Source organism: Miniopterus natalensis, chromosome 17, assembly GCF_054644295.1.
Source record: "Miniopterus natalensis isolate mMinNat1 chromosome 17, mMinNat1.hap1, whole genome shotgun sequence".
Lineage (NCBI taxonomy): Eukaryota > Metazoa > Chordata > Mammalia > Chiroptera > Miniopteridae > Miniopterus > Miniopterus natalensis.
Genome location: NC_142097.1, coordinates 30,354,635 through 30,367,070, shown reverse-complemented (window position 1 = coordinate 30,367,070; position 12,436 = coordinate 30,354,635).

The following is a 12,436-nucleotide window of genomic DNA, read 5'->3' as shown; positions in this document are numbered from 1 at the left end:
TCACCCACTGCGGTCCCCTGTTAAGGGGGAAAAGAAAATAAGCGGTATAATTGCCTTAATAGATGTAAAAACTGTTATAAAATGAAACCATATTTCAATAATTTTTTTTAATTCATAGCAAACTTCCTTAATGTGATATTGGCAAGAATGGAAGGGGGGGGGATATGGGAGAGGTGGGGTGAGTGGGGGAAGGAAGGAAGGAAGGGAGGGGGGGAGGGAAGGAAGGAAGGAAGGAAGGAAGGAAGGAAGGAAGGAAGGAAGGAAGGAAGGAAGGAAGGGAGGGAGGGAGGGAGGGGGAGGGAGGGAGGGGGGAGGGGGAGGGGGGAGGGGGAGGGGGGAGGGAGGGGGAAGGAAGGAAGGAAGGAAGGAAGGAAGGAAGGAAGGAAGGAAGGAAGGAAGGAAGGAAGGGAGGGAGGGAGGGAGGGAGGGAGGGAGGGAGAGGGGGAGGGAGGGGGAGGGAGGGGGAAGGAAGGAAGGAAGGAAGGAAGGAAGGAAGGAAGGAAGGAGGGAGGGAGGGAGGGGGGAGGGGGGGAGGGAGGGAGGGGGAGGGAGGGGGAAGGAAGGAGGGAAGGAAGGAAGGAAGGAAGGAGGGAGGGAGGGAGGGAGGGAGGGAGGGACGGAGGGAGGGAGGGGGGAGGGGGGGGAGGGGGAGGGGGAGGGGGAGGGAGGGGGAAGGAAGGAGGGAAGGAAGGAAGGAAGGAAGGAGGGAGGGAGGGAGGGAGGGAGGGAGGGAGGGGGGAGGGGGAGGGGGGAGGGGGGAGGGGGGAGGGGGAGGGGGGAGGGAGGGGGAAGGAAGGAGGGAAGGAGGGAAGGAAGGAAGGAAGGAGGGAGGGAGGGAGGGAGGGAGGGAGGGAAGGAAGGAGGGAAGGAGGGAGGGAGGGGGGAGGGAGGGGGAGGGGGAGGGGGAGGGGGGAGGGAGGGGGAAGGAAGGAGGGAAGGAAGGAAGGAAGGAAGGAAGGAGGGAGGGAGGGAGGGAGGGAGGGAAGGAAGGAAGGAAGGAAGGAAGGAAGGAGGGAAGGAGGGAGGGAGGGAGGGAGGGAGGGAGGGGGGAGGGAGGGGGGAGGGACGGGGAAGGAAGGAGGGAAGGAGACACGGGAATGGGGCAGACGAGAATGGACCAGAGAACCGATTCCAAATGCTAATTATGCAGCAGTTTGGAATCGTGAGGCAGCAGGGCCTCACTAAGACAACAAGCAGCTTTACTGGCCTCCCTTTTCCCCTCTTTGGCTCGTACCCCACAGAGAACTCGGGGCCCCTCTGATGCGAGGTCCAGTGGCCTGTTCATCTACGCCTCCAGCTGCCATGCCCCTGCCGTGCCCACAGCAGGCACGGTCCAGGTGTTAGGGACAGTAATCCGGGGCACCCTGATCCCTAAAGCGGCACTGGAAAGCTTGACTGCTCTTCCCACGTCCTCACCCCGAGTGGAGTGTTCTCCGCGGGCCCGAGTGGTGCGAGTTAAATCTCTCATCAGAGCCGCCGTGTTGCCTCCACCCTTCCCTGTGCCCGCGAAATGACCGTGGCACTCGCTTCCCGCCCGGGAGGTGACGGGATCGCTCCACTGTCCCAGGTTCCCTCCCTCCCCTCGGCCCGCTAGTGCGTCCCTTCTCCTGCCGGCCGCCCTCTATCTGATTTGGCTCGGGATTATTTTAACTGTTTCCCATCATTCTCTTGCCTTTATCTCCTTGGGAATCCCGGTTAACGGGCATTTAAACGAATGCCAGACTCGCTCGTGATCTGAAATGCTTGCAGACTCAAGGCCTGTGCCCGGCATTGATATTAGATTTAAAGAAAAACAGCAAAGAGTTTAAATTTAAACTCTTCCATCCTAACCCTGGCAAAACACGCGTCTTTTGTTTCTGATTCAAAATAGGAGTTTCCTACAGCGCTCCCAGCCTCACAGACCCACAGCTTCCCTGGGAACCCCCGGCTCTGGGGCCGCTCCATCCTGTCCCCCGAAGGCGGCTCTCACAGAGGCTGCAGGGAAAATGGGAACAACAGAGTGCTTAAGGCCTTGCTTGTCCCTCATTTGCATAATTTAGAAATTATTTTCCATAATGTATAGTTACATGTAATTAGATAGATATAATTATACTACATAAAGATATTACAAAATTGACAAATTATTTTCCAGAATGACGAATTCTGAGCAACTCCCAAGGGTCTAATCTACTTAGCCCTTAACTCTGCTCAAGTTGGATGTCTACGTTCCCCAAAGGAGGGCCAGCCCACTGAAAACTCCCTGTGGAAATTTCCTTTTCCAGTGGGAGGCCAGAAGGATTTCTGGATCACATGACGGCATCACCACTTCTGGTTCCCCTCCCAGGGGTCAGTCAGATAAGGGGACCTCCCCCCCCCCGCCAGGTCCACTTACTGAAATGATAACAAGTGTGTCCCCCAACTTTCCAGCTGCTATTAAGTCCTGAAATCATCTTTTTTAAAAAAATTTATTGATTGACTTTAGAGAGAGGAAGGGGGGGGAACAGAGACAGAGAAACATCAATTTGTTGCTCCACTTACTTACGCATTCATTAGTTGATTCTTGTATGTACCCTGACCAAGGATCAAACCCGCAACCTTGGCGTATGGGGACAACGCTCTAACCATCTGAGCCACCCAGCCGGGGCTCTGGGTTCATCTGTATGCCTGTAGGCCACTGGGAAAGGGGGGGGGGTTGCCTCCTGGCTGTTTAAAGTGACAGCAGGGTGACATCTGTCCTCGAGTTTCTGTGAGCTCTGTACATTTGGGGCCAGGCTCCTTGAGGAGGAGAGGGCATGCAGTGGGTAGGCGGCCCCAACTCCGACGCCAGGAAGGCCAGCTGCACCCAGGCTTCCTCAGCCCTCTTTCCATCTCCTCCGGCCGCGGGGAGGGTTTTGCTACAGCTTCCAATCGCCTCTCTCACGATGGAAGTCCAGTGAGACGAGCAGGTTTCTGAAGACACAATAGCTCTTAAGCAGACATGCTCACCTGCCGGAAAAGGCACACGACTGCAGCCCCCTGGCGGCCCCTCGCACCTCCCCATGGATCTGGCCTTACATCAGGGCCTTGGGTTTGGGGACAGCAGGGAGGGTAACTGAGTGCCGAGGGGAGGGGGAGTTTGGATTTCATCCAATAGGTGCAGAGGGAATTTTGAAGCCTTTGTTCAGCTGCTTGGTAACGGATAATACACTTGCTTTGGAGCAAAGGGATTTGGAGCTTTCCAAGGGGTTGAGAGGTCCTGGAACACGTCTCCACGGCAGGCTACAGAATCATGTCATCTAGAAACTTGAAATAATACAAACAATGATTATGGAATCCCCATGCGGCTTGGAAAAGGCACGTGGCAAGAAGAAAATGCGATGCTATCGGCGAAGCACTTAGACAGTGACCGGGTTAAGGACCATAAGGGCGGCAGTAATTGTCCCCATTGTATAAGTTTCGTGTTTATTTCCCTCGGCTGTACCTCACCGGTGGCGACGAGGTCTTGCTATTTGATCAACACTAACTCTTCCAGAGTCATCAAGGCACCTGACTTCTGTGATAACATCAGCCTCATTTCCTGGGGCACGTTCATGCATCCACTCAACAAAAATTGTTGAATGCCTATTATGTATCAGGCCAAGTCCTAAATGGGGCGTCCATGGGGCGGGGCGGATGCGGGGTGGAGGGGATCAATGTGGAGGGGGGGAGAGGGGAGCATCGGTAATACTTTCAACAGTAAAGTTAAATTTTAAAAAAATGGGAGGTCCGATGATGGGCAAGATAGGGTCCCTGGCCTTATGTACTTGGAGAGACAGACACATGAAAATCAACTCATCAACTCAAACGTGAAGCAGAGAGAGAACAGTAAGCAGCCTTGCCACGAAGCAGCAGATCAGGAGTCCGGGTAAAGCCGGGCAGTGGAGCCGTGGAGGCCACAGCCCGTTGGAACTGGGTGGGAGCAGAGAAGGGGACGAGAAAAGGCTTCCCGGAGTGGGGAGGAAGCTTGTGCTGCCTTGAGAGCCAAGGAGGACTCGGCGTCCACCAAGTCACAAAGGGAAAGGGGGAGGGGTCCTTCCAGCAGCCTGCACCGAGCGGGACAAGCCACGGGGCCCCCCGTGAGTCACCCAGGAGTGTTAGCACAACAAGTAATGCGTGAGCCTGGAGCCAGCAAGGCGGGGAGTCCAGGCAGGAGGAGGGGGGGAGCAGGCGGGAGCCGGGTCCTCACGGACCTCGCTTGCCCGTGGACTCCCGCCGCTCCGCAGCCGGGCAAAGCGAGGCTGCCGGCCAGCCAGAGGCTAAGGAGCAGCTTGAGGCCGGAGATAACGGCACAGTAAAGACAGAAGCCCCGTCATCCAGGCCTCCAGAGGGGCCGCCCAACAGCCTGGAGAAACTCCAGCGCTCAAGTCCAGTCCTGTCACTCAGGAACCTGGGCTTTTGTTTGCGCCCCTGGACGGCATTCGGAGAGCACACAATGCTCGGTGTTGAAACTCCCAGTTTGGAAGGAAGAACCGCCGCACATCTGGGAGAGGTTAGGGTCAAACCTATAAACGAGCGGAGCCGAGCACATTCCTCTGACACTCCGTCTGTGACGTCAATCGCCGCTGGGCTTGGCCAGAGGCGGCCCTGGTGCAGTAGTCGGGGACCCATTAACTTCGCCCAGCGCCTGAGTGTTTATGTGGAAAATGTGAGGCCAGGAAGTTTCTCCTAATTATGATTTGGAGGTTGTCAAGTAACGATTCTGTCGCAGTTGGTTTCTGTCTTTCCTACCTTCCAGCTCCTCTTGTCTCCTATTTTCTCTTTTGTAGAATTTCTTTCTTTCTCTCTGTCTCTCTGTCTCTTTTTCCCTCTCTCTCCCTCCCTTCCTCTCTTTAATAAAAAAGAACTGTATATATATATATATATAGCCAGTTTTGCTCAGTGGTTAGAGCGTCAGCCTGCAGACTGAAGGCTCTCGGTTTGTACCTCGGCTGCAGGATCGATCCCTGGCCCCGCGTGCAGGGAGGCAACCAATCCATGAGTCTCACTCACACTGATGTTTCTCTCTCTCTCCCTTCCACTCTCTCTGAAAAGCATTGGAAAAAATATCCTCAGGGGAGGATTTAAAAAAAGATCTCTATTGGCTCTCCCTCCCAGGAGCACGCCTGCACCTTCCCTTCCCCTTCCCTCCCCCACCGCCCCAGGCGTGTTGCTATTGCCTTCCTCAGGCCCCGGCTCCAGGGGCCCTTCCTTTCCCTCTGTAACTTGTTTCCTAGGCCTGTTTCTTCTACAAATTACTTCTACCTCTGTGATTTTTCCAAATAAATGTTCTCTTATAAAAAGAAAAAGAACTATATCTACTTTCATACCTTCTCTGAGTCGCTCCTTCCCTCTACATCGGCGATTGTCAACCTTTTTCATCTCAGGGCACATAAGCTAATTCCTAAAATTCTGCACTACTCCAATATATATATATATATATATATATATATATATTTGCCGATCTGACAAAAAAATGGGTATAACTTTGATTCATTCACATCGGACGGCTATTGTTGTGTTGGCTGTGGTCGTTTTTTTTTATTTGACAATCTAAGGGAAAAGAGGTCGGTGCCCCTGACCGCAGGCGTTAAAAATTCCTGGGGCGCGCCGGCTGAAAATCGCAGGTCTGTGTTACAGATCCTGCCGCTGATTCCCGCTGCCTCCCCCCACCCACGGCCGTGGGCCCCGCTGGGAAATGAACTCTCAGACCACGCGGTCACATATAACACAGCGGTTTTGGCCATCAGCTTTCTTTGTTTTCAAACTTCCAGGAGCAGGCACCACCGTAGCCTGTCCCCAAAGCCAAATCAGGAGACAGGAACCTGGGCCGGCACCATCCCTTACCCCCCTGGGTGTCCATCACATGTAAAGAAAAAGACGGCAAAGGCCAAAATGTGTATGTAGGAAAGTGCTCAAGGCCTGGAATTTCCCCCTCACTTCTTATCTTCGTCTCATTCCTAACACTTCCAAGGCCATTACCATCCACGCAAAATAATAGCTTGGTAAACTAGAGACCTGCCTCTAAGCACCATTTTCCTATTTAATTCTGGGCCAAGGGGAGGCACCCCGGCGCTCTGTTGCCAACACCAGGGGGAAACGTCACAACAGCCTCATATAAGGAGCAGTTACCCACGTACAGGTCATTCACTTTAAAAGTACTGACAGTCCAAGTTCAGCCCAAGACTATTTTTGTATTTGCTCCACTGCTTTCGCCCCACCACCCGTGGATCATCCCCTTTCCCTATAATTACTGCTGAGAAGCTTGAGGGAGAAAGAGAAAAACCAAGAACACCCGAGGAAAACAAGATCATTTTAGTATCAGCCTCAGCTAAACAAAAACTGAAAGTAAACAGGCAAGCGAGGAGAAAAAAGATACATTGTTACATATTATGATTTACATTAAATGTCCCATATTAAGTTTAATATTACAACTTCAGTAAATAACCTGATACTTTTTACATATGTGAAATGTAAAATATATCAAGATGCAGAGAGAGAGAGATCCTTATGGAGAAAGAGAGACAGAGAGAGAGAGAGAGATCGATTCTTATATTTATATTATCATCACCTAGATCACGATATAGGGCATTTCCATCACCTAGAATTTCTCTTGACCTGCCCGTTCCAATCAATATGTAACCCCCAGAGGTAACCACTATTCCGACCTCTATCACCATAGATACGTTTTGTCTGCCTTATGCGTCATATAAATTGAAGCATACAGTATGAATTCTTTTGTGTCTGGCATCTCTCGCTCAACATAACATTTGTAAGATATCCTCTTACATTTAATAAGTCGTAGTCCATTCTTTCTCATTGCTGTATAGTATTCTATTATGTGGCTCTACCACATTTATCCATTCTATTGTTCAATCACTTAATCTTAAAAATATTATTTGCTATTTAGAATTATCCAGACCACTCTTTCCCTTCAGTCGGGTACTAACTACATGACATTAGACTATACCAATGATTTGCAACCTCAGTTGCATGTCAGAATTACTCGAATAACTTCTTTATCTTATGGCTTTTTACTGTGTGTAGCAGGATGCTCTTGGGGATTAGGGATACCTCTGTGATTCCTAAGAAGATTAAAGGATTTGTTCATTTTGATTGAGACCCGAGGATTCAAAATGTAATTAAATTTTTCTGTGCATTTGTAGCATAGCTCAGATATGAGGTTGACGACCATGATGAGGAGGATTATAGACACTATAGACTGAAGCTTCCTGTATACCAGGCACTGTGCTAAACACCATACAAATGCACTATCTAGCTGGCTCACTATTGGAACCCCAGTACCTACCATAATGGCTGGCACATAGTAGGTGCTCAAAATATAGTGAATAGGTAAATTTAATTGAATTCCCACAACAGCCTTTTGAAGTAGGTATCATTATCTCCATTTTAGAGAAGAGAAAACTAGAATGTCAGGAAATTTTAAATTTGCCCAAAGTTACTCAGCATAAATGTGGGGAAAAGTAGGATGCAAGTCTGGGTTTTAAATACCCTAATAATCTGTCTTTGGATGAGTCTTAAAAATATGGTTTTTCTGATGACGGGAAAGAGGGTGGGAGGAGTGTGGTGCTGGTTCCAGCTGGGAGTTTGTGTGACCTGGGCAGTAAAATCTTAAAAAAAAAATCAGAAACAAGGAAAGGGTGTGGTGCTCACTTTCACTGATCATCTACTACGGGTAGAACATCTTGATCATTGGTGTCAGAGGGACAAGGTATTTAAGTTGGTCTTACTGTAAGTGAGAAACCGAGGCCTCGGGACATTGAGTGCCATAATTAGCCAGGAGTTACACAGTATGTTGTGTAGCCACAGTTCTAAACCAGGTCTTTCTAACTTCAAAGTCCATGCTCTTTTGTTTGTTTATTTTAGAGAGGGAGGAAGGGAGTGAGGGGAGAGGAGAGGAGAGATTAACATTGATTGGTTGCTTCCCATACATGCCCTGACCGGGATCAAACCCACAACCTAGGTATGTGCCCTGACCAGGAATCGAACCCACGACCTTTTGGTGCACAACCAACTGAGCCACTCCGGCCAGGCCAAGTCCATGCTCCTTTTACTGCATCCTGCTGAATAGAGGTGAAGGTGTGGAAACGAGTGGGGATTTGGTGGCCTCTGATATCAGCCCTACAAGAATAATATGGAAGGCAGGAGAAAAGCAGAAATTGAGATACATAAAAAAATAGTAGCTTATGTTTATTGAGAACAGATGTTGTTCACAAGGATTTTTCATGCATCATCTAATTAATCCTTACAACAACCTCTGAAGAAGGAACTATTTTTATTCACACATTATAGATGAGTCACTGGGGCTTGGAGAGGTCAAGTAGCTTGCCCGAGATCACACTGTTATTAAATGGCTAAGCCAAGATTGGAAGTCAACAATTTGGCTCCCAACTGCATACTCTTTTTTTTTTTTTAATGTTTTTATTGATTTCAGAGAGAGGAAGGGAGAGGGAGAGAGAGAGAGAAACCTCAATGATGAGTCATTGATCGGCTGCCTCCTGCATCCCCTCAGTGGGGATCGAGCCCACAACCGGGGCATGTGCCCTGACCGGGAATCCAACTGTGACCTCCTGGTTCATAGGTCGACGTTCAACTTGTTCATAGGGCCACGCCCGCCGGGCCCAACTGCACACTCTTAGCCCCAATGCTGCACTAACTCGTGAGGAAAAGAGAAGAGCGGAAACCACACTGGCAAGAGCAACACCAAGGAAGAGCCCTAGGATGCTGTGAGGTCTACCAGGGCTAAGAAGATGCTGGTGGTCCAAGCTGACCCTACGGCATCCTGTTAAACCTGCGTATCCGTGGTCATGACCTGAGCAACAGGAAAAGGCCATTTTTCCAGGGATCAAGGCGGTTCAAATAGAACTGAAACAGTCTGAATAAATCTTCATACTTTAAAAGATAATGACCTTTAAAGTTAAAACTGGGTGAGGAACCGGCTACCTGGTCCTCCCAAACAAAAGAAGGTCAGCAATAAACTAAAGAATATGTTAAGTCTAAACCAATGTATCGATTGCTGTGAGATTCCAAACTGAAGGCGTTCCCTGAGGCCGCTTCCCCGTGGAGGCGGACGTCTCCTGTCCCTGCCTGCGCTCTCAGACCCATTTCCGTGAAGGAAGATCCGTCCTACCCCAGTTAGGCTACCTGTTGAGATGTGCATTTGTAATGGGAAACTTTGACAGCTGCATTCCAAGCACTTCCTAGGGTTTATAATCTTGGGGTAGACAATCCTGGGGAGCACATTGTTGCCAAATGTCTACCCAAATCATTCAGGAATGATCTTTAGAAATAAAAATAAAATTTCAAAAATAGTTTTAAAAATTGATTTTGAGAGAGAGAGATCAATGCACAAGTGAAACATCGATCAGCTGCCTCCTGCACGCCCCCTACTGGGGATGGAGCCCGCAACCCAGGGATGTGCCCTGACCGGGAATCGAACCAGCAACCTTTCAGTGCATGGGACACGGCCCAACCAACGGAGCCACACCGGCCAAGGCAACAAGTGCATTTTTAATTATTCTGATAATTATAAAACTGATACGCCCTTCGTGGAGAATAAATTCAACTACAGAAAAGTATAAAGAAGAAAGTAAGGGCCACTTGAGAGTCCATCCCCCAGAAAGGACAATTATTAATATGCCAGTAAACTTCCGTCACCTGTCTACGAAAGCACACACGTACGCCCAGTCCAGACGCCGGCTGGGCCCTTCTGTCGCTTAAGGCTAGGAAGAGATTGTCCTGAAGCCCCTCTCTTTGCCTTGAGGGAGACTCTGTCACCTTCCCCGTGGTCTCTGAATCACTGCAGGGCTTGCACGGTCGCGATCGCCCCCGCTCGGACCCGCACGGCCCTGGACCTCGGCTCTGCGCTGTGCCTCGCGGCTGCTCCTCTAGCCGCAGCCTGCTGCTGACCTAACGGAAGAGATCAGTCATGTTCTTCTCACACGGGTTCTTTGTGTGTGAAACAAACAATAATAAATGGGAGTCACATGGCAACAATGTAAATAACTGAAAACCCACCATGTGACTCGGTTATGCTCATTTCTTCTTTCTCCTGGGCCCTCCCTTCCCTTTCCTCTACTCTCCTGCGGCCCCCAAATTCCTGTGCGTTTAGAAGGCACAGTGATTTAGCTGTCACCCTATCTCACTGATCCAGGGTTTGGGGACCTCACCTTCTTCTCTTAGCAGCTTATAAAAGTATTTTACTAGACAAGTACAATACTCTTTCTAAAAAAGGAAATCCAGTGGTCTCCTGGTAGGATTTTTTTTTAACCTCCCTTTATCATCATGCCAATAAATATAGATAGAGCTGCACTGTTAATCTTTAAGAAAATGTTTGGATTACACGAACTAGAAGATTTAAGACTAAAAGGAAATTTATGAAACAATGGTGAAAAGAATAAATGGATGGAAGAGTAAGATGACAAGAAGGATTTCTCATAAAAATTAGTAGCCGTCATATACCAGAAATCAAGTATTAGCCCAAATCATTAAAATGCCCACATTTAAGGGGGGGGGGGGAGGAAAGGCCCATAGCATTCACACAAAAAAAGCAAAGACAATAACTTATTTAAAATAGATGGGAAAATGTCAGCTCTCCCTACTTATTGAGATGCTAATCAGATATTTAAAAATATAGCACTAATATGCAGCCAAAACTTTCAGAAGTGCTGGGTGGAACCGTGAAATAGCAGTAAGTAGTTTCATGTGGCCGCTGCACATGGGCAGAGTGGCAGGAAATAGGACTAATACTTTCTGTTTTTCCTCTCTTCCGAAGCTTCCTGGCTCACATCTTATCTGCGCAGGGTTTTCTACATCGTTACGTAGGTGAAACCAGACTGTGAATGTCCTCAAATGCCATAGGAAGGAGTTTAGATTTCACTCTCTAAGTGGGCAGTGAAAGTCCATTCAGAGGCTGTTAAGTAGCAAGATAGCATGCTCGAATCTGTATGGTTGGTGGATTGAGGCAAAGCAAATATGTCAGAGGGTGTATTAATGAGATTCAATACATATTCATTCTATAGTCAATGACTGGGTGTCTAATATGAGCAAAGCTCCACCCTCCATGCTAAGGAATACCTGCAAAGAAAACAGATAAAATTCCAGCTCCTATGGATGTTAGTGTCCACTGGAAATATTTCTGTAGTCCATGGAGAGCTTAATTAAATGAAATGAGAAACCCAAGAATCTGAGAATATTTGACTAATCAGATATGTTTATTGACTTTAGAGAGAGAAGAAGGGAGAGATGGAGAGAGAGAGAAACATCAAGGTGGTTGATATAATAGACCACATTACCTGAACGAAGGGGGGTGGGACACATGATCATGTCAGTATGCAGAAAAAGCATATGACAAAATTCCCAGGCAAGGCACATACCTAGGTTTCGAGTTCGACCCCAGGTCAGGGTGCATCGGGGAGCCTAAGCAGTTATCAGTTAACATTGCCAGTTCTCCTCTCATGATATGCCAAATGCCAGTCCTCCTGTTTTAATGGTGAGGACATGGAGCCCCACAGAGGTTAGTCAGCTGGCCCAAGAACACATACATAAAACTAAGAGGTGACATCAAACCCAGATCTCCAAGGCCTGTCCTTTTATGCCACTAGACTGGGCCCTTCCAGGTGACAGACTCAAAGCAGCAAAACAGAACTCAGAAGGTTACAGGTAGATGCTCAAAGAATAAAAATAAAAAACCCCCGATACATTAAAACCAAAACTTACCCTCAAAGGAAAACAATGTAAATACAAGAGAAGAACTCACAGCACTCTGGGGCCCTTTAGCAGAGGGGCAAATAGGAGCAAAGGGATACATATTTTAACCATATATGATGAGAACTCCCCATTCTTATCCTGTAACAGTGTAATTAAGTTGGAATCAGGCCCTTAAATTTAGTTTCTTGTCTGTAGGGTAACAGTAAAAATTATAAGAAATTCGGGAAAGATTTCTAACAGATACTTAAAAGAAAAACAAAACCAAATCAGAACCCTAACCTAATAAAGCTTAGATTTTAGTGGATATAAATCTTGTATAAAATTTCGAAGTGTCAGATAAATAGACTACTTTGAGTTTTTTTAAATTCATTCATTTATATTTTATTTTATTTTATTTTATTTTATTTTATTTTATTTTATTTTCCCACCACCATTTATCCCTTCTATGCCCCCTTCCGCCTCCAACCATTCCCCCGCCCTTGCTCCCGCAGTCACCACACTGTTTCCCATGTCCCTGAGTCCGATCTTTTTTACTTTTTTGCTCAGTCCCTTCACCCCCACTGACAACACCCCCCCGACACACACACACCCAGAGCTGTCAGTCTGCTCTCTATCTGAGTCTGTCTCTATTTTGTTCGTTAGTTCAGTTTGTTCCTTAAATTCCACATATGAGTGAGATCATATGGTACTTGTCTTTCTCTGACTGGCTTATTTCACTTAGCATAATGCTCTC